We start from the raw sequence: 27026 nt of genomic DNA on the forward strand, positions 1-27026 counted from the left end.
CGAAAAGAGAATGAAAGAAATACGAAAGGGATCAGTTTCAAGAAGTGACAGTTTCATCAGATTCCCCAACTAACCATACTCAAGCAAAGTAAGAATATACAAGCTATATTGCGACTATATGGTTACTTGGGTACTCATATGGCCGTCAGAATGGTTCATCGGTTGCGAAGTGAAGTATTTATGAAAGTGATGCGTTATATTTCTCAATGTTTTGATTTTATCCTAACGTTACCTCAATATTATATCACAGACAAACAGACACAACACATTGAACATTTATCATTGTAAACCCTACAGCCATCTGTCCTATACACTATGATGGGCAACACGCTCAACAGATGACTGTAGTGTGTAAACGTCAAACGCTAGGGAATTGATTATGTGCACCACAAGTAGCGGGTACTACCAACTAAGAAACATTTAAATTGACCGTTAAAAGCGTGTCACGACGAGACCCCTCATCGCGGCGACGCTTTACACGACGGCGCTGCGTCAGCTGTCAACATAGTGACATCGATCCCGAGGAACGTCACGGACTGTTGGAACGTCAACAAAAAGGAAGAAAGGAAAGAACAGGAGAGTAATTTATAGTGCACAATTTGTTCAAATCAATGCGGTTTTAATTGTATGTAAGGTGAATTTATCACAATTGTTAATTACTAATTGAATCTATCTAAAGCTAACTATTTACAGTTTCTAAAGCTAGTTTTCTACACGATTTACCGTTCAGTGCTAAAATCTAAACCTATATTCTAATTATTGTTAGTACGGATTGATGAAACGTAAATTGAACTTAATACTAGTGTTGAATTTATAGATACAGTTAAAACTAATGCAGTAGACAGTGGGAATCTAACCGCACCACTTCCAGAGACAGTACACCAAATTTGTAAGTCGATAATATCAGGATCGCTATAAAATTATCTTAAATAAACATTTAATTACAGCTTAAAGCTCATACACGACAAAAACGTGTTGCTCACTTAGAGTTGGTGATTCTAACCCAACAAAGCGGTTTCGATGAACGTTTAAAGAGTGTTATGTCTGCTTGTCTGTGAGCATACCTTCACTATCGCAACTTCGAGTAATCTGCGAAAGTACTTGCATTTTTCTCAGGCACTTTTGATCTAACTGCAATTACTCTCTCATACTTGAATAGTGCCATTAAATAATTGGCACAACGACACCCTATACACTCTCTGACCGAAGCGCAAGGATTTGACTATATCAAATTATTGAAGTAAAATTAATGAATGGACTTAATTCATTTTCATCGTTTAAAGATTTTTTCGTCCTTTGTTGTTGCTGTTTTAATGGCTGCTTCCAGGCCTTCCGCTTGAGGCAGGAATTCATCTGTTGAACATTCTTTTTGCATAAGAAGCATTTATAATTGTTTCCATCATAAAATCTGCTCTCCTTCCTATTGTGAAAATTAAGCGTGGAGGGAATATCCTTTAAAGTCTATCCGTATACTGCGTGGACAGAATAATTATGATTTTCAATTCCACCTTCCCCTCATTCCGTCTCGCACGCTGAGCCGGTCAAGTCGCATCGGTCTCGTTGTACGACACTAGTATTTGAGTTTTTGAGTTTTTCCCCACGCGAGGGTTTTTTCTCGCCAAAGTTAGTTGGCATAGTGTTAAGACAACTAGTGCGCGAGTGAGGAAGCCGTTAATCATACGCCGAGCGCTTTGATTACCGTCCAGCTTTAACATCAACATCTGTAAAATCATCACCACTATCGGCCCATTGATAGCAACAACGAAAGCACGTTAAATTGCCTACCGAGGCGAAAGAGGCATTCCAGCTGCAAGGTTATCGACCCAACAGCCGTTGGGGAATACAATAGCATCGCACCAGTCATCTGCCGCCTCAGTGCAATAGGTATACCGTGTCGCTTTGTTTTCACCAGTATCGCATCTCCCCGCATGGTCCAGTATTAGATTAGGTTGGGTCATAATTAGGGTGATCCAAAATCTTGTAAATAGTATATATCTAAAAAAAAATTTCTTGATTTTTTTTCTCGTACTATTTTTAAGTAGAGTATAGTTAGGGTGATCCAAATTTTTTTTCAGTATATATATATTTTTTTCTTGGTTTTTTTTTTTTGTTTCTTTCATATTACTCTTTAGTAGAGTAAAACTATATCAATTTTTATTTTGTTTTGCATTTTTGTTTTTCTATTTTTGATATTATTTGTAAAATATTTACCAAAAACACCATTGCGGCGATATTTAACCGCAATGGATGAAAATGATTAAGGCGGGGGATGGTCGCTTTCCATCTCAGATGACGAAACTCTTAATTCCACCTCACACGAAAGTCTCGAGGAAGTTGTGTAAATGGAAACCCTTGACGTTCCAGTTGACTCGCTCTCCAGCAAAAATACTGGAGCATATCCCAAGAAAAGGTATCGCCCACAACCTTCTCTCCCCCCATCTCCTCCTCGTCCACCTGCACCACCCACACCATTGCCCCCGAAAACCTCAGCGCTCCCCCGCCTAAAGGCTTACCCAGAAGCCTCGAAAGGCCCATGGGTTGTTTTTTTCTGGCCCAAACAAAAACCTTTGAACATTCCGAGGATCTCTAAGGATCTAACAACACATTTTTCGGCCGTTACCGATATTTTCAAGGTAACACCAATAAAACTGCGCGTTACCGTTGATGACCGGAAGCAGGCTAACCAAATTGTTGCGTGCGAGCTTTTTTCATTGGAATACCGAGTCTACATACCCAGTAGTGAGGTAGAAATTGAAGGAGTGGTCACCGAAGCGAGTTTGACTAGTGACGATTTCTTGGGTCCCGATTCCTTCGGAATCTTTAAAAACCGTGCCCTGCCGAAGGTGAAGATATTGGACTGCCTTCAAATGCAGTCAGTATCCGTAGTAGGCTCCAAAAAACTTATTTCTTGTCAAACTCGTTTCGTGTGACCTTTTCGGGTTCAGCGTTACCTCACTACGTCGCTATTGGCAAGGTTCGGCTGCCTGTACGTCTGTTTGTACCTCGGGTAATGAACCGCTCGAAATGTAAACAACTTGGTCACACATCTGACTACTGCTCGAACAAACCACGCTGCGATCAGTGTGGCGAGCAACATCAAGAGGGCCCTTGCGGTACTCCACCAAAATGCGTGTACTGCAAGGAGAGCCTGCATACCCTGACTGACTGCCCGAGGTATAAACAGCAGGGAGACAAAATTAAGCGGTCTCTGCAAGCTCGCTCCAATAGAACTATAGCAGAACTCTTGAAGAATACCGCTTTATCTTCTCAGACCACACCAAAAAGCATTAACACGTTCTGTTTCACAAAGGGCAAATGCATCAGAAAGTGAGTTGTTAACTAAAAATTGAAATGTGTCAAGTTTTGGCATAAGACTTCTACAGTTCCACTGAAGAACAGAGATCATATCCCCGACCTCATTCGGAGAATTATCCATCAAAGGATATGATAGATGCAAGGAAGGACCACCAAGAAGCTAGTTGCTTCAAAAGAGTTTTCACCATTGGCAGCACTAAATTAATAATGCTCCTCGTTGAGTCAGAGATATTGAATATACTGAAGAAACTATCCACAATACCAGAAAACGTGAACATGGGGGCAAGTTCTTGCTGATTATTCAGCTGCTTTTCTGGCCGAAAAACTGGGACATCTGGGGTTTTAGATGATCCTGGAAGTGACGGAAAGTTCTTGTCATAATTACAAGGTTTAAAACCCGGTGGAATGGGTTTCGGTGAATTTCCGTTACCTCTTGATTTTTCCAAGGTGGAAGGGTGGTCCGTACGAGTGGCCTTACGAGGCTTTTCGGTGGTGTGTTTTTTTGCTCGTTTGCTCGTATTGCCTTTAAAGACAAACGGACTACCCTCACCGACCTCTGAGTCAGAGTCTAGATCATCAACTGGCAATACTAGTATTGATGAAACCGACCCTGTTTTACGATACTCATTCAATAATCTTCGATCCATAATTTTAAGCTCAAACCAGCAAATGAAACACAGTCTGAAAAACTTAAAACTGGTAAACTAGACAGAAAGCATGACCGATATAAAAACTTGTTTAAATATTAGCAGTTGATTCGTCAGGCAAAGAGGTTCCGGAGATGAACCAGCGTCTGGCTGAAAATCTCCTTAATAAAGACAACCAACCATCCAACCGTCAGGAAACGAGGATACAAACATTTAATAAATTTGTTACATTTGGCTTGAATGCCCTCAATGTGATCTTTTAAAGTTAATTTTAGGTCAAGTACTAATCCAAGATATTTCACTTGACTTGACCAAGAAATTGGAACTCCGTTCATAGTGACTATGTGACTACTACAAGGCGTTAGCGTTAGCTTCAGTGTTAGCGTTGTTATGATATACTTCGTAGATTGGATACTAACGACACTCACGTCTCTTCTGAAATTCTCAGTTAGACTACTGTCAGGAATAATGCTGGGGAGTAAACATTGGTTCCAATCTAAACAAGAGTAACAGAAGCATGACTGTCACTATTCCCGGCCACGCCCATCTTTACCATAACTAGGGATAGGGAAGGAAATGTTGATGTAGTACTTATTTAACGAGATGCCACCGACTTAGCGACACCCTCATAAGTGCTACGGAGTTGGAGGGTTGGGTAGGGTATTCGGTTAGGATTCATCTCAAGTTGGCGATGCAACTAAAAGTATGTATTGTTTATTTGTTGTTTATTTAATCTCTCGATAGCCGGCTATCGAAATAAAATATTCATTTTGTTTAGTGATAATGAATTTTAAGAGTCATTACGGAGAGCTTGAGATTAAACCCATGATTTTCTGCTCAGTAAGCAAAAACGATCCCTCCAGGGTCATCGAGGATCTCAGAACCATAACGCTTCGCGACAATACAGGACTACGTTTTCGCTTGATATGCAAAATATTTCCGAGGTTAATGTTCAATATCAAATATACAAATGATGGTGGCGATTTATTGTGCTGTGAAAGAGCTTGGGACTAAATCCATGATTTTCTACTCAGTAAGCAAAATCGAGCATCTCATAATCTACAGCGCTTCGCGTCAAAGTACGAATATATGAATGAACAATCTATTATTGAATAACTATTATTTACGATAATTACATGAAAGAAATAAAATATAAACTACAAACAAAACGTGACTACTAAAATCTCAAAAAGATATTCGCAAAAATATATTTCACGCAACCAGGAATCTCAAAACCATAAGACTGATACTCTGCACATGTTAGACACAAAAAGAGGCCAAAACGCAAGCGTCCGACACACAAAACCCGTCAAATCCACTTGCAGTCACAATCAACGATTCTACGAATCGCGAGCGCTCACGAATCATAAAACCGCTGACTGCGACACTCTGAAAGCGAAATTGACAGGCTCTATGCGTCAAACACCCGCCCTCCAATCTCCTCCCACATCCAACAACACAAACCTCCATTACAACATCTAACGAATTCAAAACATCGAAAATCACTCATCTATAGCAAGTGAATGGAAGCAACCCTGCATGCAACCATTCATTCACAACCATCCGCGGACGTCACATTCGTCACTACCACCTCTTCTTCCAGGATCTTAACCGCTTCCTCGTTTGGCGATGTACCTCCAGCCACTACACCAGCATACGTATTGGTCTCTTCCTAATTCCGATGTTGGTTTTCTTCTTCCGTTAGTTGTTGTACTGGCTGCTTTCGATCCTTCCGCTTGGGACAGGAATTCATCCGATGCCCCTCCCTCTTACAAAGGAAACACAAATTTTTGTTCCCTTGGTAGAATATGTTTCCCTTCCGATTAAAAAAGTGCAGCGAGTTTTTATACATCCATGTATAGACCTCGCACATCTGTAAGCATATCGAGGCCCAAGGTAACTGGAAATTTCTCTCTTACATCACCGTATTTTCCTAGCACCAATGCTAGATCACTATCTGGGACTTCTGGTGGTCGGTCGTAAACTCTCACGTACTGAACGGTGCCCCCAGCAGGCGACATGCGTACCTCGACTGACTTCCCATTGGTATAAAGGAAAATTAATTGTTCACGGTTGTTTAGCAAACAATAAAGTATCGAATCCTCCGAATTGAACTGGATGGACATAGATTTTTTCTCCGCTATGCGGTATGTAGCGATCATCTGAATGGGATCCACATTAATCGATTTCACCAAATTCGCAATGTCTTCCATTGATGGTTTCCCCAATCCATGTGGGAAGCTCAATCTGATGTCAGTTTTACTTCCACCGACATTTTCACTAGTTGTTTGCTTCCAAAGGGATAACAGCAAAAGCGAACGATCTTCAAACAATGAGTAAGCACCGCAACAATAAGTTGCTATCGAAAAACGGCACATTTGTCGCTTGTACCTTGTAAAAACGAATGAAATGTTCGGCGTGGTTCTTTTTCTACTAGGGTAATTGATTCTGGTTGGACCTATCCAAAAACTGATGATGGTTGGACCTATTTTTTTAATCGCTAGTTTAGTCAATGTTCGCTAAATTTTTATTTTCAATGATCACTTTACTATCATAAAAAACTCTTTTTCTTCAATTTGAATGGGTGTTTTATTGAAAAAACTTCAAAACAATTGAGTTTCAATGTGTTTTCAAAACAGTTCACTTTCCACGCATTTGCTCGTCATCATGCCTTACTTTCAAACATACAAAAAAGGAATATTTTTTACATTTATTTTTATTTTCATGCAGTAAAATACTACTTTAAGGTGTAAACATCACGTTAGTACGCCATTTATCCATTGGTTTCACTAAAATGTTTGAATAATTGACGAAATTCGAATAGATAAATATGATCATGGTTGGACCTACGTATGATGGTTGGACCTATGTGTTTCCTAAGACGGCCGCTAGGTGCGCTTCGGTTTGTCTACATCCTTCATGCGCAGCTGATTTGAAATTCGATTTCGTTTTGGCCGAGTGATCAGTTTCTTCGATTGAAAAAATGGCTAAAGAAAAGAGTTATACGGTCGAAAATCTTCAAAAGGCTGTTCTTTTAGTAAGAAATAAATCACTTACCGCGTATCAGGCAAAGAAAAGGTACAATTTTCCGAAAACGACAATTCACGCAAAAATTAAGGGAAGCCACGGCAAGAAATATGGAAGGAAAATAGTGTTGAGTGTTGATTTGGAGAACCAGCTAGGGAATTGGGTTTGTATGTGCGCTGCTTCTGGCAGTCCCAAGACGAGCAAAACGATCTTGAAAGCTGCTAAAGACCTTGCGTCAATAGTTGGGCGTAAATTTAAAGGAGAAATTCCATCGTCAGGTTGGCTGAAAGGGCAACCACCGATTTCCGAACTGCCACGAAAGCGCCAAAAGAATCTGTTAATATGAATTTACATTAAGCACTTCTCATACACCTTCTGTGTGTGAATTAACTTGAAATAAAATGTTAACAAACTAAAAATTGCTAACTGAAACTTATTTCCGAAAAAAAAACTGTAAAACCGGAATTAAGTTCTGATATTCTGTCATTTTAAGCCCGTAAATTCCCCGGGGGCACCCAGAACATGCCCGGAAGTGGCCAATGTGGTCCTAGGCACTCAATTTTGTTATTGACCTTGTTATCGAATTGGGAAGTAATGTGAAGCGTCGCATGATAGGTTTTATTCCTGGCATGTCAAAATTCGGTCCATGTTCCATATACCCTGGAACTTGTTCCGGCCATATCTTCGGAACCAGTAGACCGACTCTAAAAATATTCGATAGCTTTCAATGGGACCACAATACCTATAGTTTGACATTAAAAGTTTTCCAAATCGGGTCAATGATTTCCGAGAAAATGAGCCATGATAAATAGCAAGCTAATGCGTTGGAAGTGAACTGTTTTAAAAACGAAGTTTAACTAAAATTTCTTAATTTTTTTAAATAGCAAATTCATAAAAACTGTATAAAAATGGTTTTTTCATTATACCTATAAGCTCTAAACAAAGTTTTTGAACAAATATGGGCTAAACTAGCATTTGCAAAAATAGGTCCAACCATCATCATTTTTTAGGTCCAACCAAGATCAGTATAGGTCCAACCAACATCATAATTCTTTGCTGAATAAAAACGATTTATAAAATCAATTGTTCATAATATTTAACTTTTTATGCTATTATTAGAAACAAGAAAGGTAGATTTTTCCACTAATCATGCATTTTTCATAATTATATGTTGAATTCATACAAAAAATATGACATGAATGTTGACGTCGTGTGAAACCGGCCTAAATAGGTCCAACCATCATCAGTTACCCTAATTGTTAATAAATTACATTTTATTACATTCACTTGCAGACAGAGGCCGTAGCGTGACTGGGTGACACCCCGCCTATTGTTTCACCAAATATAGAATAAGCGTATTTAATTTTTGAATGTCTTAATATCTGTTTGGCTTTTTATTTCTAAATTAGAACTTTTATGTTTTTTAGAATGAAAGAAATGTCGGTTACGAATAAAATAAACAAAAGAGGGTCTAGATGAGAGCTTCGAGGGACTCCAGAATTTACAGAAATTAGGTTCGATTCTTTACCCTTGAATCTAACTATATGTTGGCGATTAGTTAGATATGATTCAAGCCTTCGAGAAGTTCAAGCTCAATCTCTATTTTTTGGCAAATTGAAACGTAACATGGGTTTATCAATGCGATCAAATCCTTCACTAAAATATATGGTTTCCATTGAATATCAGTGAATAGTTGTATAGTTGACGAATTGCTGTTCATAACAATTGTCAACACGCTACTATAAGACGCTATAGCGCGCTAGCCAGCAATCACCTATATTTTCAATTGCGTAACCACTATCAAAATGATAACAGCACTTTTACTGCTCGTTTAATTGACACTATTATGGCTGTTATTGTATTCTTGTATCACTATGACTAATCTTATACTGCACTTGATAAAAAAAGTGCTATTTGAATTGCACTACGCTCTGTTGTACTCATATCAGTACTAATTTTTGATACTGTGATTTTAGTTAAGAAAAGTAGGCCATTTTGTTATTCATATAAGAGATGAACTAGTCTCAGGCTAAAAATCTCTAAAATAAAGGAAAAAAAAAAAAAAAAAAAATTTTTTTTGTTATTCAAAACAGTGTCAAAAAGTGACACTTTTCAGCACTGAGTGCCAAAAGTCCTTTTTCAACTAGAAATAACATTTATAATGGAACATAGTTTTCAGTGCATGCTGAAAATTATGATCATCATATATTTTGTTTGATAATTTTCGCATTTTCATATGGTATAACACAGGACTCGATTTACGTTCCTAAATGTCTTACCTTTTTATTGAAATTTTTAGTTATGTGTAATTACTATTACGTTTTTTTTTTGCATAGTGCCATCCCAAGCAACAAATTTGATTTTATCATGATTTGGAAGAGCTTCATAATGCTTAGAATGAACTCGAAGACCATAATAAAACCGCATATGTTACTTGGGATTTTCTCTCGCTCATCTGAACTTGCTTGGGGTGTAACCGTAGCAGTGGGGTATTTCTTCAGTCTAGCTGGCCAAAAGTCAGTTTTTCAAAATAAACCAAAATTGATTCTAAATTCCCTCCCCATGGACATGGATGTTGACGGTACTGAAGCAAAGGGTTATGTTTAATTTCTTTATATTTGCAACGATGATGATTTCCTATAGTGACACATATCACCGTCTTAATGCTTCAGTATGCGTCAAACGATTAATTCTTGGCTGTTAATAGAACATCCTTGATGAAATCGGCTGCTTCATACAGACTGAGCAATTCTGATTACAGGATCATATTTGTTCTGTATACAGAGGAACTGGGAGGGCTTATTAGAAACTTCTCACCAATAAAGTAATGATCTTCTAGTAAATTTTGCATATAATTTTATGAATATTTTATTTTATTTAAGCATATTATTTTTGTAACAGTCAATTTGCATTTGCATACGATACAAGAGATTTAATATTACTTGCTCGTTTTTTGCGTAAAATAATCAATATTTATTTTACTTGTAATTACCTTTGAATGTTTTTTTTTCAAGTTTTTTTTTTGTGATCTGAAAATTTACCCAGTTTGGTTAGAAGTTTCGAAGCTAACGCATGTCCACAGGCCTAATAGAAAGATAGGCAGAAAAAGTGTATCATGAAGAATGGTTGCATGCAGGGTTGCTTCCACTCACTTGCTATAGATGAGTGATTTTCGGAGTTTTGAATTCGTTAGATGTTGTAATGGAGATTTGTGCTGTTGGATGCGGGAGGAGATTGGAGGGCGGGTGTTTGACGCATAGAGCCTGTCAATTTCGCTTTCAGAGTGTCGCAGTCAGCGGTTTTATGATTCGTGGGCGCTCGCAATTCGTAGAATCGTTGATTGTGACTGCAAGTGGATTTGACGGGTTTTGTGTGTCGGACGCTTGCTTTTTGGCCTCTTCTTGTGTCTAACATGTGCAGAGTATCATTATAACGTCTAATGGTTTTGAGATTCCTGGTTGCGTGACATATATTTGTGAGAATATCTTTTTGAGATTTTAGCAGTCACGTTTTGTTTGTACTTTATATTTTATTTATTTCATGTAATTATCGTAAATAATAATTATTCAATAAAAGATTGTTCATCCATATATTCGTACTTTGACGCGAAGCGCTGTGGATTATAAGATGCTCGATGACCCCCGAGGGATCGATTTTGCTTACTGAGCAGAAAATCATGGATTTAACCCCAAGCAATATATCGTCACCATCATTTGTATTTTTGATATTGAACATTAACCTTGGAAACTATTTGCATATCAAGCGAAAACGTAGTCCTGTATTGTCGCGAAGCGTTATGGTTCTGAGATGCTCGATGACCCTCGAGGGATCGTTTTTGCTTACTGAGCAGAAAATCATGGGTTTAATCCCAAGCTCTCCGTCATGACTCTTAAAATTCATTATCACTAAAAAAAATTAATATGTTCTTTCGATAGCCGGCTATCGAGAGATTAAATAAACAACAAATAAACAATACATACTTTTGGTTGCATCGCCAACTTGAGGTGAATCCTAACCGAATACCCTACCCAACCCTCTAACTCTGTAGCACTTATGTGGATGTCGCTAAGTCGGTGGCCTCTCGTTAAATAAGTACTACATCAACATTTCCTTCCCTATCCCTAGTTATGGTAAAGATGGGCGTGGCCGGGAATAGCGACAGTCATGCTTCTGTTACTCTTGTTTAGATTGGAACCAATGTTTACTCCTCAGCATTATTCCTGAAAGTAGTCTAACTGAGAATTTCAGAAGAGACGTGAGTGTCGTTAGTATCCAATCTACGAAGTATATCACAACAACGCTAACGCTAACGCTATAAACCAAAATTGATTCTAAATTGTGTATACATAAAGGATAGGAAAACAATACCCTTTACTATTTATTTCTTAGGCCTGAACAAATCACAAGTTTTTCTTTTATCACTCGATGCTCGCACCAGTCGAGGGGGGTGGAGAATAAAAAATAAACCATAAAAAAAAACATTCAAAATCTGTGTTACATAACATCTAAACCGCATATATCAAACTTTTACATTACTTCTTAGCCTTTGCTTTGTAGATTTCAAAAGTAGACTGGATTAAACATTAGTACTAAGTTAAGGGGGTAGTACACTTTGAACGTCCAAAAAGTAAGGCATTTTCGTTAATTTTTTTAAGCAATAAAACACTCAGGGAGGGCAAATGTGTTATAACCCATTTATTAGTCATCCTTCGAACTACAATTTGTATTTTTTTGAACTCGATTGGAGTCTCCCCGTCGCCGATGCACCAGGTCGCACGACCATCCTCGCGCGGAAGTCGGAAAACGGCGTGGGAAAATACTCCTTTCCATGTGATCCTGGAACATAAATCGAACAAAAATCCTGATTAGTAATGAAATTTGGGTTAGAAATACGTATTCCGATTTTTTTAAATTATTTTTTTCAAAAGTTGTGGCCTTAGGAAAAAAAAAGTCCATTTTTTCACCCTAAAAATGTTTACATAATCGTGGATTAAAAATCCATTTTTGACAAAATCGAAAATGTGCATACGTATTTCTAAGCAAAATTCAATTCTGAACAAGAAAATCTAGGCGATATCCAAATTTGATGATAACTGGTAAGAGTTATTTCCCACGCCAGTTTGAAAAACCCCGTTTCGAGATAAACGCGTTTAAAGATAAAATTGCTCTCTCAGCGCGCCGGTACATGTTTTAGGAAATCGCTTCGTAAAGCGGTAAGGAATATTCTGGCGGACTTGGAGTCTTTTCTAAATTAAAGTATACATCCCAAGGAACATTTTAAGCAAAAAAAAATGCATTTTTTTTTTTGATACATCAAAGTGTACTCCCTCCTGTATATATATATATATACAGCCATTTCATAGCAAAACGATATAGTGGTTCTCAGAATTTCGTAACAATTGGCAGTTTTGTTCCTTATCGAAAAATATTAGACCCGTTTTTTTTTTTATTTTCTCATTAGGGTGACCATTTTCCTGTTAGGGTGGGCCAAAAAATCGATTTTTTTCTATTTTTTCCAAAAATGGCATATTTTTAAAAATCATAACTTTTAAACCATTGAACCGATTTGAATGATCAAAATATCAAATGAAAGGTTATTAAAAATACTTATATACTATATACTTATATATATATAATATATTATATATATATATATTTGGCTGTAACGACTGTATATATATATATGGCTGTAATAGATATATATATCAATTAAGGAGGGAGTACACTTTGATGTATCAAAAAAATGCATTTTTTTTGCTTAGAATGTTCCTTGGGATGTATACTTTAATTTAGAAAAGACTCCAAGTCCGCCAGAATATTCCTTACCGCTTTACGAAGCGATTCCCTAAAACATGTACCGGCGCGCTGAGAGAGCAATTTTATCTTTAAACGCGTTTATCTCGAAACGGGGTTTTTCAAACTGGCATGGGAAATAACTCTTACTAGTTATCATCAAATTTGGATATCGCCTAGATTTTCTTGTTCAACATTAAATTTTGCTTAGAAATACGTATGCACATTTTCGATTTTGTCAAAAATGGATTTTTAATCCACGATTTTGTAAGCATTTTTAGGGTGAAAAAATGGACTTTTTTTTCCTAAGGCCACAACTTTTGAAAAAAAAAAATAAAAAAAAAATCGGAATACGTATTTCTAACCCAAATTTCATTACTAATCAGGATTTTTGTTCGATTTATGTTCCAGGATCACATGGAAAGGAGTATTTTCCCACGCCTTTTTCCGACTTCCGCGCGAGGACGCCCGTGCGACCTGGTGCACCGGCGACGGGGAGACGCCAATCGAGTTCAAAAAAAATACAAATTGTAGTTCGAAGGATGACTAATAAATGAGTTATAACATATTTGCCCTCCCTGAGTGTTTTATTGCTTAAAAAAATTAACGAAAATGCCTTACTTTTTGGACGTTCAAAGTGTACTACCCCCTTAACTTAGTGCTAATGTTTAATCCAGTCTACTTTTGAAATCTACAAAGCAAAGGCTAAGAAGTAATGTAAAAATTTGAAATATACGGTTTAGATGTTATGTAACACAGATTTTGAATGTTTTTTTTATGGTTTATTTTTTATTCTCCACCCCCCTCGACTGGTGCGAGCATCGAGTGATAAAAGAAAAACTTGTGATTTGTTCAGGCCTAAGAAATAAATAGTAAGGGAGAACAGCCCATAATGCACCCCTGGGGTAAAATGCCCACTTTTAGAAAAACAGCGATAACTTTTCCTCAGATGCATTTTCCGGGTAACGGTTTGTGATTGTTTTCAACTGGAGGTTTCACAAATAATTCTTGATCATAAAATCATGTATTGACCTGCTGATTCCTTAAAAAAATTACATTTTGTGCAAAACAGGACACAGTTGTTAAAATCATCGACTGTAAATTAAGCTTTTAACATCATATATCACAAAAAAAAATAACAAATTTACGTTTCGTATATTTTTTAGATATTTTACTTGATAAATCAGAGTTTAACATTCTATTGAGATTTTGAGACCTTATTTCTGATGTAACATAAAGAAATAATCATTTGAAATACCGCTTCCCTTTGCATTATCTACTTGCAGGGGTTATGGTGTGTTTACCATGGGGTGCATTTTACCCCAATGTTGTGGTGCGTTTTGGCCATTGTTGTCGTGCGTCTTGTCCCAATGTTGTGGTGCATATTGCATCATGAATCAGGCGTTTTGCCCCGCTATCATTTTGGAAGAAATTTAGAAAATACCTTGAAAGTCATGGAAAATCATCCTTTTGTAGTTCTAAATCACTCGATCTTTGTAGAAAACATGGTAATGAACCAAACGCCATTACTTTCTTCTTGATTTTAGCTTCCATTCGCCAGCCATTGACGATTTTGCTTAAAGGGTGCGTTTTGCACCATCCTACCCTAAAGGGTATTGTTTTCCTATCCTTTATGTATACACAATTTATAATCAATTTTGGTTTATAGCGTTAGCGTTAGTGTTGTTGTGATATACTTCGTAGATTGGATACTAGCGACACTCACGTCTCTTCTGAAATTCTCAGCTAGACTACTTTCAGGAATAATGCTGTGGAGTAAACATTGGTTCCAATCTAAACAAGAGTAACAGAAGCATGACTGTCGCTATTCCCGGCCACGCCCATCTTTACCATAACTTGGGATAGAGAAGGAAATGTTGATGTGGTACATACTTAACGAGAGGCCACCGACTTACCGACACCCTCATAAGTGCTACGGAGTTGGAGGGTTGGGTAGGGTATTCGGTTAGGATTCACCTCAAGTTGGCGATGCAACCAAAAGTATGTATTGTTTATTTGTTGTTTATTTAATCTCTCGATAGCCGGCTATCGAAAGAACATATTAATTTTTTTTAGTGATAATGAATTTTAAGAGTCATCACGGAGAGCTTGGGATTAAACCCATGATTTTCTCCTCAGTAAGCAAAAACGATCCCTCGAGGGTCATCGAGTATCTCAGAACCATAACGCTTCGCGACAATACAGGACTACGTTTTCGCTTGATATGCAAATAGTTTCCGAGGTTAATGTTCAATATCAAATATACAAATGATGGTGGCGATTTATTGCTTGGGGTTAAATCCATGATTTTCTGCTCAGTAAGCAAAATCGATCCCTCGGGGGTCATCGAGCATCTTATAATCCACAGCGCTTCAAAGTACGAATATATGGATGAACAATCTATTATTGAATAACTATTATTTACGATAATTACATGAAATAAATAAAATTTAAACTACAAACAAAACGTGACTGCTGAAATCTCAAAAAGATATTCTCACAAATATATGTCACGCAACCAGGAATCTCAAAACCATTAGACGTTATAATGATACTCTGCACATGTTAGACTCAAGAAGAGGCCAAAAAGCAAGCGTCCGACACACAAAACCCGTCAAATCCACTTGCAGTCACAATCAACGATTCTACGAATCGCGAGCGCTCACGAATCATAAAACCGCTGACTGCGACACTCTGAAAGCGAAATTGACAGGCTCTATGCGTCAAACACCCGCCCTCCAATCTCCTCCCGCATCCAACAGCACAAATCTCCATTACAACATCTAACGAATTCAAAACTCCGAAAATCACTCATCTATAGCAAGTGAGTGGAAGCAACCCTGCATGCAACCATTCTTCATGATACACTTTTTCTGCCTATCTTTCTATTAGGCCTGTGGACATGCGTTAGCTTCGAAACTTCTAACCAAACTGGGTAAATTTCCAGATCACAAAAAAAAACTTGAAAAAAAAAACATTCAAAGGTCATTACAAGTAAAATAAATATTGATTATTTTACGCAAAAAACGAGCAAGTAATATTAAATTTCTTGTATCGTATGCTAATGCTAATTAACTGTAACAAAAATAATATGCTTAAATAAAATAAAATATTCATAAAATGATATGCAAAATTTACTAGAAGGTCATTACTTTATTGGTGAGAAGTTTCTAATAAGCCCTCCCAGTTCCTCTGTATACAGAACAAATATGATCCTGTAATCAGAATTGCTCAGTCTGTATGAAGCAGCCGATTTCATCAAGGATGTTCTATTAACAGCCAAGAATTAATCGTTTGACGCATACTGAAGCATTAAGAAGGTGATATGTGTCACTATAGGAAATCATCATCGTTGCAAATATAAAGAAATTAAACATAACCCTTTGCTTCAGTACCGTCAACATCCATGTCCATGGGGAGGGAATTTAGAATCAATTTTGGTTTATTTTGAAAAACTGACTTTTGGCCAGCTAGACTGAAGAAATACCCCGCTGCTACGGTTACACCCCAAGCAAGTTCAGATGAGCGAGAGAAAATCCCAAGTAACATATGCGGTTTTATTATGGTCTTCGAGTTCATTCTAAGCATTATGAAGCTCTTCCAAATCATGATAAAATCAAATTTGTTGCTTGGGATGGCACTATGAAAACAAAACGTAATAGTAATTACACATAACTAAAAATTTCAATAAAAAGGTAAGACATTTAGGAACGTAAATCGAGTCCTGTGTTATACCATATGAAAATGCGAAAATTATCAAACAAAATATATGATGATCATAATTTTCAGCATGCACTGAAAACTATGTTCCATTATAAATGTTATTTCTAGTTGAAAAAGGACTTTTGGCACTCAGTGCTGAAAAGTGTCACTTTTTGACACTGTTTTGAATAACAAAATGGCCTACTTTTCTTAACTAAAATCACAGTATCAAAAATTAGTACTGATATGAGTACAACAGAGCGTAGTGCAATTCAAATAGCACTTTTTTTTTATCAAGTGCAGTATAAGATTAGTCATAGTGATACAAGAATACAATAACAGCCATAATAGTGTCAATGAAACGAGCAGTAAAAGTGCTGTTATCATTTTGATAGTGGTTACGCAATTGAAAATATAGGTGATTGCTGGCTAGCGCGCTATAGCGTCTTATAGTAGCGTGTTGACAATTGTTATGAACAGCAATTCGTCAACTATACAACTATTCACTGATATTCAATGGAAACCATATATTTTAGTAAAGGATTTGATCGCATTGATAAACCCATTGTACTTTTCAATTTGCCAAAAAATAGAGATTGAGCTTGAACTTCTCGAAGGCTTGAATCATATCTAACTAATCGCCAACATATAGTGAAATTCAAGGGTAAAGAATCGAACCTAATTTCTGTAACTTCTGGAGTCCCTCAAAGCTCTCATCTAGACCCTCTTTTATTTATTTTATTCGTAACCGACATTTCTTTCATTCTAAAAAACATAAAAGTTCTAATTTAGAAATAAAAAGCAAAACAGATATTAAGACATTCAAAAATTAAATACGCTTATTCTATATTTGGTGAAACAATAGGCTTCTACATCCAGGGGCGGGGTGTTACCCAGTCACGCTACGGCCTCTGTCTGCAGCTGAATGTAATAAAATGTAATTTATTAACAATTAGTAGAAAAAGAACCACGCCGAACATTTCATTCGTTTTTACAAGGTACAAGCGACAAATGTGCCGTTTTTCGATAGCAACTTATTGTTGCGGTGCTTACTCATTGTTTGAAGATCGTTCGCTTTTGCTGTTATCCCTTTGGAAGCAAACAACTAGTGAAAATGTCGGTGGAAGTAAAACTGACGATCAGATTGAGCTTCCCACATGGATTGGGGAAACCATCAATGGAAGACATTGCTAATTTGGTGAAATCGATTAATGTGGATCCCATTCAGATGATCGCTACATACCGCATAGCGGAGAAAAAATCTATGTCCATCCAGTTCAATTCGGAGGATTCGATACTTTATTGTTTGCTAAACAACCGTGAACAATTAATTTTCCTTTATACCAATGGGAAGTCAGTCGAGGTACGCATGTCGCCTGCTGGGGGCACCGTTCAGTACGTGAGAGTTTACTACCGACCACCAGAAGTCCCAGATAGTGATCTAGCATTGGTGCCAGGAAAATACGGTGATGTAAGAGAGAAATTTCCAGTTACCTTGGGCCTCGATATGCTTACAGATGTGCGAGGTCTATACATGGATGTATAAAAACTCGCTGCACTTTTTTAATCGGAAGGGAAACATATTCTACCAAGGGAACAAAAATTTGTGTTTCCTTTGTAAGAGGGAGGGGCATCGGATGAATTCCTGTCCCAAGCGGAAGGATCGAAAGCAGCCAGTACAACAACTAACGGAAGAAGAAAACCAACATCGGAATTAGGAAGAGACCAATACGTATGCTGGTGTAGTGGCTGGAGGTACATCGCCAAACGAGGAAGCGGTTAAGATCCTGGAAGAAGAGGTGGTAGTGACGAATGTGACGTCCGCGGACGCCGAGAAGAACAATGAAGAGGAAGCAAGTGCTGCTGAGAACCAGCAGCCGCCTTTTTTCAAGTACAAAACGAGGCGTATTACTACTACAAATTCGGCATAGTGGACTATACCGAGAAGGAGCAGATAAGACGAAGAGGAGGCCAAGCGGCTGGCGCTGCTGACGAAAAAACAAGTGGCAGAAGCAAGGGAGTTGAGGGCACGAACGAAAGCGGAAGCTAAACTCAAGTCGCCAAGGAAGAGTAAGAAGAACTCATAAACTATGTCCCACTTAATACTCTAATGTAATTATTATATTATTTAATGGTTCTCGGCTCCGTGAAGTCCTTTTGAGCCTAACATATAAAATATTGGAAAAAAGTGACAAGTGTGAAATAGGGATTTAGGAGTTAAAAGTTGTTCCAATTTTGAAGCTGGATAAAAATCCAGCTGAAGCTTCTCGCTACCGTCCAAAAAGTTTGCTTTCTTGAATAAATAAATTTTTTAGATATTTTCTCTTCTTATTTACAAAAATGAAAGATTTCTCCCAACGCATCCAAAACTCAACTTATAATATTTCCACGTAAGCCAAGAGCTTCCTTTTTGAAACCTAGTAGTAGTCAGACAGTCACTCCCTCCCCATGGACATGGAGGGTGACGGTACTGAAGCAAAGGGTTATGTTTAATTTCTTTATATTTGCAACGATGATGATTTCCTATAGTGACACATATCACCTTCTTAATGCTTCAGTATGCCTCAAACGATGAATTCTTGGTTGTTAATAGAACTTCCTTGATTAAATCGGCTGCTTCATGCAGATTGAGCAATTCTGATTATAGTATCAGATTTGTTCTGTATACAGAGGAACTGGGAGGGCTTATTAGAAACTTCTCACCAATAAAGTAATGATCTTCTAGTAAATTTTTGATATAATTTTATAATTATTTTATTTTATTTAAGCATATTATTTTTGTTACAGTCAATTAGCATTAGCATACGATACAAGAGATTGATTATTACATGCTCGTTTTTGCGTAAAATAATCAATATTTATTTTACTTGTAATTACTTTTGAACGTTTTTTTTTCGAGTTTTTTTTTTTCTTTTTATTGTGATCTGAAAATTTTCACAGTTTGGGTAGAAGTTTCGAAGCTAACGCATGTCTACAGGCCTAATAGAAAGATAGGTAGAAAAAGTGCATACACTTTTTCTACCTTTCTTTCTATTAGGTTGAAGAATGGTTGCATGCAGGGTTGCTTCCATTCACTTGCTATAGATGAGTGATTTTCGGTGTTTTGAATTCGTAAGATGTTGTAATGGAGGTTTGTGCTGTTGGATGTGGGAGAAGATTGGAGGGCGGGTGTTTGACGCATAGAGCCTGCCAATTTCGATTTCAGAGTGTCGCTGTCAGCGGTTTTATGATTCGTGAGCGCTCGCGATTCGTAGAATCGTTGATTGTGACTGCAAGTGGATTTGGCGAGTTTTGTGTGTCGGACGCTTGCTTTTTGGCCTCTTCTTGTGTCTAACATGTGCAGAGTATCATTATAGTGTCAAATGGTTTTGAGATTACTGGTTGCGTGAAATATATTTGTGAGAATATCTTTTTGAGATTTTAGCAGTCCCACGTCGGAGTCAGGGAAATATCTAAAAACATAGCGGTTTACTTGAATTACTTAAACTTCATGCAAATTTCAGAAATTGTTATACACATCCTAAAAAGATACAGCTCCATGAACTTTTTTAAAGAGGAAAAATTCATGATGTTTTATACTTTTGTCCGGTAATGCAGACGACTAATCAATTTTTTTACTTGTTTCAAGATCATCCTCGGTGGAGCAACCCGAGTCTGGTCACAAGGCATAAAACGTAATGCTAAGATGTGTTCCTTTGATTACTGAAAATCATTTTCCCCCGTAACACACCACGTAAATTCAATGTAATTCTCGCAAGTTGGAAATTGCAAAAATCACGGGTCTTCTTATCTCAATACGAAACAAAAACAAAAGAAAACTACGCTTGAAGAAAGAAGACAGGAAATATTCAAACAAAACACACCCAAGGTAACGAGTTAATATCCCTTATCCAGATTATGCGATGAGTCATTATAAGTAGGTACACCACTATACATGATCAAATGTTACAGAATCGAAAAACTTTTTTGAATCATTGATATTTCCTGGTCGGAATCATCAATTTTAATTTAAATGTGTTTCAGTACCTTGTGATTACCATGACACAGTTTGCGGCATGCAAAATTTATATAATCAACGTAGCTGAGTCACAAAACACAAATGCGTCGTTGATCTTGAACTTTACGACGGGGCTTCAAGTTTTGGCGGCATGTGGGGTATCGTCACACCTACGCGCACGACTGGATGGTACATAGGAGAAACGAAAAGATGCTTGGCCGTGAATTGTATTGGAAACACGTTAGATATAGATATATAGATATAGATATATATATATATATATATATATATATGTATATATAAATAATATATATATATATTAACTTAGTACTAATGTTTAATCCAGTCTACTTTTGAAATCTACTCTCAGTTAGTCATTGATTAAAATCGTGGACAGTGAATAATAAATTTTCTATTTTCTAATTGTGTGGATAATGACAGGACAAATTCCACTAAATGGAACTACAAGAATCCTAACGTGTTTCCAATACAATTCACGGCCAAGCATCTTTTCGTTTCTCTTATGTACTATCCAGTCGTGCGAGTAGGTGTGACGATACCCCACATGCCGCCAAAACTTGAAGCCCCGTCGTAAAGTTCAAGATCAACGACGCATGTGTGTTTGCGACTCAGCTACGTTGATTATATAAATTTTGCATGCCGTAAACTGTGTCATGGTAATCACAAGGTGCTGAAACAAATTAAAATTAAAATTGATGATTCCGACCAGGAAAATCAATGATTCAAAAAAGTTTTTCGATTCTGTAACAATTGATCATGTATAGTGGTGTACCTACTTATAATGACTCATCGCCTAGTCTGGATAAGGGATATTAACTCGTTACCTTGGGTGTGTTTTGTTTGAATATTTCCTGTCTTCTTTCTTCAAGCGTAGTTTTCTTTTGTTTTTGTTTCGTATTGAGATAAGAAGACCCGTGATTTTTGCAATTTCCAACTTGTGAGAATTTACATTGAATTTACGTGGGGGGTACCGGGGAAAATGATTTTCAGTAATCAAAGGAACACATCTTAGCATTACGTTTTATGCCTTGTGACCAGACTCGGGTTGCTCCACCGAGGATGATCTTGAAACAAGTAAAAAAATTGATTAGTCGTCTGCATTACCGGACAAAAGTATATAACATCATGAATTTTTCCTCTTTTAAAAAGTTCATGGAGCTGTATCTTTTTAGGATGTGTATAACAATTTCTGAAATTTGCATGAAGTTTAAGTAATTCAAGTAAAACGCTATGTTTTTAGATATTTCCCTGACTCCGACGTGGGACTGTCCAGTGACCATAGCTCAACCAACACTTCCGGGTAACAAGTTTTCAGCATCATGAGACCCCTGAGCTGTGTCGTAGGGCCGGCATACTATAAGGTAATCTGAGGGGCTCCGCGTATAAAGTATGGACAACAGGAAATTCACTTTCTTTATTTACATTTATCCCCTTTTCTGTGGCGTGTGGGTGTGAGTTTTTACAGATTGTGGCGTGAAAGCAAGGGTTTTGAAAACTAGTACGGTACTCACGTTGGCCCACATTGCTGCTGCTGGTCTACCATGTGGCCTGAAACTTGCGGCGCTGGCTGCAAACAGTGATGGATTGGGAGAATGGCGGATTTTTCTTCAGTCTCATTAGAGCTTGAACCATGAACTAGCAGATTAACCAGGAGAAGTGCCTACGGAAAAGACTACTGCCCTTTCTGGAGCAGCATGAGGTGGATTGCCTATTCTGGTCGAACTTGGCAAGCTGCCACTACTCAAATTCCACCAAACAGCGAAAATGGCGTCATAGTGGTTCCTAAGGAGATGAGTCCGGCCGATACTCCGGAACTAAGGCCAATTGAGGAATACTGGTCACATGTACTGTGAAGTACATACTGAAGAAAAATCAAGCAATTAACCTGAAGGATTTTAAGCGGAAATGGAATTTGGCAGTCAAACAAGTGGACCCGTGCAAAAGATGATGGGCCGTGTACGAAGAAAAGTAATATCTACTAATGTTACATTGAACTGTGAAAATTACAACGCATTTTTAAACCCCAATAAGATTTTCGTAGCCGCACCGGGGTAAGCGAGTTAAGCGTGATTACCTCTCACCCCATGTTCTGAGGCATAACATCTCTGCTCACGAAGTAAAGCCGTTGGTCCCCGGTTCATGAGTTGATGGGTCGATAGGTAGGGTTCAGGTGTGGGAGCTGCCTCTCTGGCGTCGGTAGCATTGGTGCTTAGCACGGAAGACAAATCAAGGGAAAAAATAAGGTTTCGTGTCCGGATTTTTTCGTTTTCAACCTTTATTAGATATAATGTTCCTTTTATTCCCTGAATGAAAAATTAAGTAATTTTGCCATAATTAAAATAAGAAAGAAGGTTTACATCTCACCAAAGGTGTATAAATTCAGATTTAAGAAATTCACCCGCGAAGACAACAGCCCATATTTCTTTTGTAAATTTGTATGGGTTGTAGACACCCCCCTCTAAAGTATCTACGTGATTTATAAACAGTCCCAAATGGTATGGATAGGATCTAGATGCGATAAATAGAAGATAGCATTTAGATATGATCCGTACATTTTACGATCTACAACATATATTGCAACGTTGCACGTGCGATGCCATCCATTGTTCATTCACATCAATGCAGAAAACATCGAATTTTTGAATTTCCATATTCTATCATTATATCAAATTCATCTATAATGATTTTACCATTCTCATTCAATCAAAAGGGTGACACCCATAATTTCATGGTATTCTTTTTCGTACGCTTCATTAGTTGTTTCGCCTCTGGAATCAAATAAAAAAAAATCTTAAAATACAATTGTTACGTGTAACTTTACCGAGCACGCCTTCACCCCTTACAAAGTATAGCTAATTGTACCATTTTTCGATACTCACCCCTCCGCCTATTGTGTAACGTAATTTGTGAATGTATTCATGCAACTAAAAAATTTACGGGCAGATTATTAAGCATGGACCAACAGGTCACATTTTTTTTTGCTTGATTTGTTTTTCCGTCGATCTTGTTTTCCGTGCTGAGCACCAATGCTACCAACGCCAGGGAGGCAGCTCCCACACCTGGAGCCGACCTAAAACATGATAAATACTAGTACATATTGATGAAACCGACCCTGTTTTACGATACTCATTCAATAATCTTCGATCCATAATTTTAAGCTCAACCCGGCAAATGAAACACAGTCTGAAAAACTTCAAACTGGTAAAACTAGACAGAAAGCATGACCGATCTAAAAACTTGTTTAAATATTAGCAGTTCCGGAGATGAATCAGCGTCTGGCTGAAAATCTCCTTAATAAAGACAACCAACCATCCAACCGTCAGGAAACGAGGATACAAACATTTAATAAATTTGTTACATTTGGCTTGAATGCCCTCAATGTGATCTTTAAAAGTTAATTTTTGGTCAAGTACTAATCCAAGATATTTCACTTGACTTGACCAAGAAATTGGAACTCCGTTCATAGTGACTATGTGACTACTACAAGGCGTTAGCGTTAGCTTTAGTGTTAGCGTTGTTATGATATACTTCGTAGATTGGATACTAACGACACTCACGTCTCTTCTGAAATTCTCAGTTAGACTACTGTCAGGAATAATGCTGGGGAGTAAACATTGGTTCCAATCTAAACAAGAGTAACAGAAGCATGACTGTCGCTATTCCCGGCCACGCCCATCTTTACCATAACTAGGGATAGGGAAGGAAATGTTGATGTAGTACTTATTTAACGAGATGCCACCGACTTAGCGACACCCTCATAAGTGCTACGGAGTTGGAGGGTTGGGTAGGGTATTCGGTTAGGATTCATCTCAAGTTGGCGATGCAACTAAAAGTATGTATTGTTTATTTGTTGTTTATTTAATCTCTTGATAGCCGGCTATTGAAAGAAAATATTCATTTTGTTTAGTGATCATGAATTTTAAGAGTCATTACGGAGAGCTTGGGATTAAACCCATGATTTTCTGCTCAGTAAGCAAAAACGATCCCTCCAGGGTCATCGAGCATCTAGAACCATAACGCTTCGCGACAATACAGGACTACATTTTCGCTTGATATTTGTACGAGAGTAAGACCCCTAGAAAACTACAACCCTGGAGAGTTATCACCGTCGCTGCTACAGCTGATCTGCAGCCAACAAAGGGATTAGACTACAAGTGTAGATGCGTCTATTGTCCACACGTAAGGGATAGCAGCGATCATCGTACCTACGGTCGGAGCATCGAGAGCAGCAGATGAGATGATCGAACGACGGGGGCGAAGCTGGACTGAACGGACGGACAGTGCGAGAGGGAGATTTGTTCTACATTGCCACGGGTCAAGCGATGATCAGATCGGGAGACGGGAGTAAGTTGGTTTCGGTAGCCGTTGAAAACGGATGATGCTCCCATCGGGGACGAAGAATATTTAAATTGTTAGCATTAAGTTTGTTTGTGAATAGCAATTTGTTAAATGTGGAATAAATGTAGTTTTCGTAGACTAGTGTTTGGCCAATCCGCGAGTGTCCTTTTGGTGTCTCTGGAAAAGAAGAATACTCCCTGGAATTCCGCACCCCGTTTCACCCCAAAAGAAACACCAACAACAACAGAGTCCCCAAACAGTGTTGGAGTCGACACGGATGCTCCACTGCCACTACACATCGAAGGAGGTAAGCCGGCTATCCAACAATATGCAAATAGTTTCCGAGGTTAATGTTCAATATCAAATATACAAATGATGGTGGCGATTTATTATGCTGTGGAAGAACTTGGGGCTAAATCCATGATTTTCTGCTCAGTAAGCAAAATCGATCCCTCCAGGGTCATCGAGCATCTTATAATCCACAGCGCTTTGCGTCAAAGTACGAATAAATGGATGAACTGTCTATTATTGAATAACTATTGTTTGCGATAATTACATGAAAGAAGTAAAATATAAATTACAAACAAAACGTGACTACTAAAATGTCAAAAAGATATTCGCACAAATATATTTCACGCAACCAGGAATCTCAAAACCATAAGACTGATACTCTGCACATGTTAGACACAAAAAGAGGCCAAAACGCAAGCGTCCGACACACAAAACTCGCCAAATCCACTTGCAGTCACAATCAACGATTCTACGAATCGCGAGCGCTCACAAATCTTAAACCGCTGACAGCGACACTCTGAAATCGAAATTGGCAGGCTCTATGCGTCAAACACCCGCCCTCCAATCTTCTCCCACATCCAACAACACAAACCTCCATTACAACATCTAACGAATTCAAAACATCGAAAATCACTCATCTATAGCAAGTGAATGGAAGCAACCCTGCATGCAACCATTCTTCAACCAAATAGAAAGATAGGTAGAAAAAGTGTATGCACTTTTTCTACCTATCTTTCTATTAGGCCTGTAGACATGCGTTAGCTTCGAAACTTCTACCCATACTGTGAAAATTTTCAGATCACAAAAAAAAGAAAATAAAAACTCGAAAAAAACGTTCAAAAGTAATTACAAGTAAAATAAATATTGATTATTTTACGCAAAAACGAGCAAGTAATAATCAATCTCTTGTATCGTATGCTAATGCTAATGGACTGTAACAAAAATAATATGCTTAAATAAAATAAAATAATTATAAAATTATATCAAAAATTTACTAGAAGATCATTACTTTATTGGTGAGAAGTTTCTAATAAGCCCTCCCAGTTCCTCTGTATACAGAACAAATCTGATACTATAATCAGAATTGCTCAATCTGCATGAAGCAGCCGATTTAATCAAGGAAGTTCTATTAACAACCAAGAATTCATCGTTTGAGGCATACTGAAGCATTAAGAAGGTGATATGTGTCACTATAGGAAATCATCATCGTTGCAAATATAAAGAAATTAAACATAACCCTTTGCTTCAGTACCGTCACCCTCCATGTCCATGGGGAGGGAGTGACTGTCTGACTACTACTAGGTTTCAAAAAGGAAGCTCTAGGCTTACGTGGAAATATTATAAGTTGAGTTTTGGATGCGTTGGGAGAAATCTTTCATTTCTGTAAATAAGAAGAGAAAATATCTAAAAAATTTATTTATTCAAGAAAGCAAACTTTTTGGACGGTAGCGAGAAGCTTCAGCTGGATTTTTATCCAGCTTCAAAATTGGAACAACTTTTAACTCCTAAATCCCTATATCACACTTGTCACTTTTTTCCAATATTTTATATGTTAGGCTCAAAAGGACTTCACGGAGCCGAGAACCATTAAATGAGCGGTTCCACGAACAAGTGGGAAATTTTTCCAATTTTTATTTTTTGTATTTTTTGATTTGCATGAAACCTTGCTTACAAGTTTTTGGGGAAGAAAAACGCCGTTTTGCATACTTGGTTCGCCATTTTGAATCTAGCCTTACTTATGAGAAGGGCCTATGAAAAATGCACATGATATCTTCAAAAAATTGTATCTCGGAAACGGTTTGTCCAATTGGTTTGGTGTCTTGAGCGAAGTTTTAGACAATTGTAGAGAAAATGGAGAAAATATGCACGGTAAAAAAAAAGTTTGGTATTTGTGT

At 37.6% G+C, this 27026-nt stretch overlaps 1 protein-coding gene across 1 annotated transcript in view; it reads right to left on the minus strand.

Moving 5' to 3' along the window:
* LOC135710424 (UNC93-like protein MFSD11) overlaps positions 1 to 27026 on the minus strand; it is a 125242-nt gene that overhangs the window by 6379 nt on the left and 91837 nt on the right. The window lies entirely within an intron of this gene.

This window comes from Ochlerotatus camptorhynchus, unplaced genomic scaffold, assembly GCF_037179485.1.
Source record: "Ochlerotatus camptorhynchus isolate MF236.1 unplaced genomic scaffold, CSIRO-AGI_Acam_v1.1 ptg000382l, whole genome shotgun sequence".
Lineage (NCBI taxonomy): Eukaryota > Metazoa > Arthropoda > Insecta > Diptera > Culicidae > Ochlerotatus > Ochlerotatus camptorhynchus.